The following is a 6,000-nucleotide window of genomic DNA, read 5'->3' on the forward strand; positions in this document are numbered from 1 at the left end:
GGTTTTGGAGAAATAAGTACGACCTTCAATTTCAATTAAAACACAATAATTGTCAATTGCAATTAACTGCTCTATTATGATCCCAACTAGATTTGCTTGATTACAGTCTTCATCCCAACTACCAATAACGGTAGTTGGAAGTTTGTTAAAAAAAATTTGAGAACTGATTTAAATTATAATGCTGATTTGGCTGGTTATACAAATTATATAGGGTTATGATTTTATTATCAGGTAGATGTAATTTTATTGCAGATACTTGGAGATAAGATCAGTTACTTAAAATATTCTTGTATGTTATTTTATTATGTACACTCGGCAAGAAAAGTGAAGATACAGTTTTCATTAGATTTCGTTCATCGAATTTCAATTTTTTCCTTACAGAAAACACATAATCTCGGTAAATTTACTCTAGAATATGAAAATACAATGCAAATTATATCATATATATTAAATCTGCAAAACAAAAACGTTCAGATACTTAAAAACCACCATGGATGTCCGAAGTAATCAGAATTTCTCAGATGACTTTGTTCATAGAGATCTAAAAGATAGTGTATGGGATATCTCGGTGTAGTACTATTCATCAGAACGGCAATATTTATACTCGTTTTCCGTTATGAACAGGTTTATTTTTGCATCATCATACGAGGTAATGATAATTTATTTAATTTTTACACATTCATATTTATATTTCACGGTGTTAAAAGTCAGCTGGAATTAATGGCAGTAAATGATGTGACACCTAGGGTAGGTTGACCAAATCTATTTAAATCCGCAAGAGCGTTCTCTATGATGTGAAAGCAGTAGCGCAGTGCTTCGGGGGAAAACACAAGTAACTGGATGTTTCTTGACATTGCCATAGTTTCTCTCTCTCTCTCTCTCTCTCTCTCTCTCTCTCTCTCTCTCTCTCTCTCTCTCTCTCTCTCTCTCTCTCTCATTGCTAAAACATACTATACAAATATAGTATCGCTCAATCTCTAAAAGAAAAATAATGAAATGAGTAGCCCTACCATAGGCCTAGGCCTACACAACAGCAACTCTCTCTCTCTCTCTCTCTCTCTCTCTCTCTCTCTCTCTCTCTCTCCATTGCTAAAACATACTATACAAATATAGTATCTCTCAATCTCTAAAAAGAAAAAATAATGAAATTAGCTCTACAATACATACAGGCCTAGGCTTACACAACAGCAACTCTCTCTCTCTCTCTCTCTCTCTCTCTCTCTCTCTCTCTCTCTCTCTCTCTCTCTCTCCATAACATCGCATCATTTTATTGCCCCCAAGTATTTCTTGGACATTGCTCAAATTTAACTCTTGATTTCATTATGGAAGATCGCGTCCGATTATGCAAGCATTCCGTTCATTGTGGTGTTATAAATTCATTTGTGCAAGGTTGCTTGGTAGTTATGTGGAAAAATGTTTATTTTGCTCAGAACTGTCGCTGCAAATTACAACTTGAACGAATACTATAAACTTACTACTGCATTTAAGTATCAATGATTTCATTATCGTAGAATATGATTGAAAGTTATAGGAGGTCAAGCAAAAACAAACACAATAAGACTGAAGCTCCTCCCTTTCTAAAGTTGCCAGATGTCTCATTATTGAGCAACATATGTCTGAAGATTTAAAAACTGTATCCTCACTTTTCTTGCCGAGTGTACATGTAATAGCTGAGAATTAATCCCATCTCCTGGATTGGACTGACTTAAATTACATTTATTGAAGCTGGAATAAGTGAAAGAAATAAAAAGCATTTAAATAGGTTCATTTTATTAAGAAACTCTCGATTTCTCCTGTTAACCTTGATATCAAATTTATATAATTGCCATGGAATTGTTTAATAAAATAAGTCTCTAAATCAGCAAATCCATAATTTCTCTCAAAATTTTATTTGTATAACTTAACAGTTACTGATTGTTAACATGTATCATTTATTCATAATCAATATATTCAGATTGGATATGTTAGCTAAATCATATTTCTTTAGTATTTTGTTTCTTTAGAAATTTGTCTGTAACTAGTATTTTGCACTTCCTGCATATGGGTAAGAAGTTATTTCCATCTATTGTTCTTTGGACATATCTGGTTCTTAGGGCCTGATCTTGTGCCACTTTTAGCATTCCTTCTGTTTCCTTCTTGAGCTCTCTAATCTGCAGCCATTATCATGTTTCATGCTTCCAGTTTGTCTCAAATATTTGTAAGGTTATAATTTATTTCAGTTTAGTGCATTAAACAATAAACATTCGTTTTCTGTTATAAACTTTTCTTGAAGTGTTTTGCAGGGGACAAAGGATATGTATAGAGCCCTCAGCTCATTCACTATCCCCTATTGGCGTTTTTTTTTTTAGATTTGAAAATCAACAGTAGTCAAATTATAAAATTTTTGATTTAAAAGCAGAAATCATTTTCAGGATGTCTTGAACTAGATGATATGCATTTTCCCAGATGGATGGAGAAAAAAAAATATATCCAGAGATACTATGACTGATATATACCATATATTATATATATAAAATATATATACCATATATATATATATATATATACAAGAAACCCATAAAGTTGCAAAATGTTCAACACCAGTCATTTCTAGGCTGCATAGCACTTCAGCATCCATACTGCAGTGAACTGTTTCTTTGTCGGAGATTGTTTATAGTCTCTGAAACACATGTTTTTCAGTTTAGCATTTTTATCATTGCTCTTTCCCATTCTGTTTTAATAAAAATATTTCTCAGTCATAAAAAATAAACCTATATATTTATATATATATATCGCATAGTATAGTTCCACTAAAACACGCTTGTGTGGTAAAACCATTCCCTAATTTTCATTATATTTTTTAAGACACAAACAACAAGTCTTCAAAGATATACTGTATATATATATGAGAAAAATATATAAATATTTTCGTATTGCATGTATTGCTACACTCAAGTCTGCATTTGTATATATATATATTCTATGAAATAAAAAATCTACCCAAATTATTCTATAGAATTGCAAGGAAGGTATACTTGAGACTATACATACGCAAATTATATCATAAATATCGTATTTATTAATAGCTCCATTACAAAATGGCAAAAATAAATAAATCAAATAAAAACTAAACTGAAAATAAAGATCAAAGGCAACTGAAAAAATGTAACAGTACTCTAGCCTCACACAGGAGAAAACACTTCCTTGATTGTAATATTTATTTTTTCAACATCAAATATCTCTAGAGGCAAGGTAGTCTGGAAACATATTAGGGTTATTTATGTAACCGTGGTCAAGTCTTTGTAAAGAAGGTAATTGAACAGACTGTTCTGTTTTTAAAAGTTTTCGTTTTGAAAATTGTGTCCACTGCTCCAATTTCTGATCACATGTTCTAGAACAAAACAGATTTCATTTACCAATTATGCTGAATGACGAAAGGAATAAAACCGATGATTTTGTATGTTATGAATGCATACTGGTAATACTGAATATATAATAGAAAAAAATTCCTGTTATACTAACAGTTGTCAAAGTCTCATCTTCAGCAGAAAGCTCCAAAAACATTCAATTTTACTTTTTTTATCACTCCAAGGCTGCAACATATCTTCATGTTTATCATACCATTCCCATTTGCCCTTTTCTGACACCCTTATGCTGAATATTCTTCAATTACATTTGCAAAATTATCTTACCAACAATAAATTGCATCAACACTGATAGAATGTTGATGCTTAGTACGTTTGTCCTTACTGTCAAACTCATTCATAATTTGTCTTGTCTCTGGCTAATTTTTATTCATTTTTTAAACTATTTATTAGCTGATATATATTTTTCTTAGTAAATAAATTGTTTGAAATATTAAGACCTGTTTAACATTTTGCTCTGTTTTTAGCTATTAAAAATTTTTTTCAATTATGCACTGTACAGATGAGTATGACAGCAAAGTTTTAATGTTGAAATTACTGTATTAAATCCACACCTGAATATCCATGGCAGAAGCCAGGGTTTGGGTTACTGAACTGTTCAGAGAGAAGTCTCCTTCATCAATTGTTCTTGGCCCCCAGCTGCAACCCCTATCATTTTTGTTCACTGTGCCTCCCAAGGTGATATGTTTCTTCCATCTTGCTTTCAATGCATCTCCTAAAATTGTTTCATGGTCCATTCAATTACTTATCTACAACAATTCTTATGATAATTACACAGAAAATAGAAATATTTTGTTTAAAATTAGACCTTTGACATAAAATAGAATCAATACAAGAGATTAAAGATGCAACGTTTGTAATCAAAAAATAAATTACAAAATAAAAGAATTTTGTAGGCTGCAGAGAAATAACCAAACACCATTCTATTGTAACCAAAAAAAACAGTTTAGGAGGCTCTGATTTTGACAATAAAGCCTCTGGTTTGTGCCACGATGTCTGTTCCATCTCTCTGTCTCTGTCTATCTATCTGTCTATCTGCTAACTGTCAGTATCATAATTATATAGGGAAGGAATTTCAGTGCCAGATTAACCACAGATTGAATAACAAAAAAAAAAAAAAAGACTAGGGTTAACAGTGCAATGAGGCAAGCGCTGAAAGTCCGGAACGATGCAGCCTAAACCTGACATAACCCAGGGACTGCCTGTAATGGTAATTATTGTTACTGTTATAATAATACCGTACAGTAATAAGAATTTTAGTGTCCCCTCATCTCAGCTTTGTGAAGAGCATTACCAGATTTCTTCACCATACTGTAGGTAGTTCACAAAGTTTCTATATGTACATGTACTGTATTTTCTTCTTTACCAATGTTAATTCTTTTGTCTCTTTGATTTTCCATAAATTGTTCTTATAGTTGTTTGGTAATGATTTTACAAATATAAGTCTTTAATTGTTTTACTAATATCACTGTTTTTTAAAGCAAATGTCTATGTCTAACAAGTAAGAGCTGTAAGCTGTGAGCTTTGGGTTTCAAGTAGGTGACTGATCATAACTACCTGAATTGGTTATTTGGTAGGTTTATTAGTGCCAACTACAAGTTTAGTGTTAGTTCACTGTTCTGGTCTTTACCAGTTATTCCCAGAAACTTTTGTGGTTTGGATTAACAACCTCAACAGCTTCTCATTTTTCACTAATAATTCTGTCTGTTTTTACTATGCCAGATATCACAAAAGTGAAAGTTTACAATTTATGAAGTGATTTTCACTGTTTGTTCCTACATAAATACCATCACCACCTTTATGTAAGAGTGCTCCTCAGCATGAGCTAGAAATATCTGTTGAAACTAGGTAACAGGTGGTTAATTGGAGGTAGACAGGTTGGTACCTAGATACAGAGTTCAACACAATCTGCCAACACTTAATGCAACTGCTCTACCCACCACACATTATCGAGAAGGCTATTAACAAAGTGAATAAAATATACTACAAAGGTCCCACTCACAACAGATAAATAGATTTTAACAACAAAATAAAGCTTCCGTATGACAAAAACATCCAAAAAGCCACAGAACAACTCAAGTCTAACAATCCTTTTATCTTCCATTATCCCGAATCCCTCAGGAGCTCTCTCATTAACATACAGTATACTTAAATAAAAAAGGGGAAGAAGCCAGAGTTTACAAGCTTCCGTGCAGCAATTATAATGAGATTTATGTGGGAGAGACGGGCAGGTCCCTCCACAAAGATTAACAGAGCACAAAAGATCAGTGCGGTATGCTTCGAAGAGTTCAGGGATTTTCCTACACATCAGGGATAGAGGCCATTCCATAAATTGGAGCGGGGTGGAGCTGGTTTTCAAAAGTAGCTGTCCGTACAAAAGAAAGATGCTGGAATCTGCTATCATCAATCAAACCAACAATATGACCTTGTCCGGAGGACATTGGAAAACGGATGAAATCGACAGGTTAATCCTTAAACCTCTTCTCAAACACATGCTCCAGGAAACACGACCACCAGACGAATCACAAAACAGGAGTTAATGAGGTAAAAAACCACTAGGGAATTGTTTTCCCTCCTTCTTGAGAAACGGTCACCT

At 33.0% G+C, this 6,000-nt stretch overlaps 1 protein-coding gene across 7 annotated transcripts in view; it reads right to left on the reverse strand.

Moving 5' to 3' along the window:
* The window catches only part of LOC136851952 (threonine synthase-like 2), an 81,510-nt gene that overhangs the window by 17,603 nt on the left and 57,907 nt on the right, over positions 1-6,000 (reverse strand). The gene's annotated exons all lie outside the window — the stretch shown is intronic.

The sequence above is a fragment of the Macrobrachium rosenbergii genome, chromosome 3 (assembly GCF_040412425.1).
Source record: "Macrobrachium rosenbergii isolate ZJJX-2024 chromosome 3, ASM4041242v1, whole genome shotgun sequence".
Classification (NCBI taxonomy): domain Eukaryota; kingdom Metazoa; phylum Arthropoda; class Malacostraca; order Decapoda; family Palaemonidae; genus Macrobrachium; species Macrobrachium rosenbergii.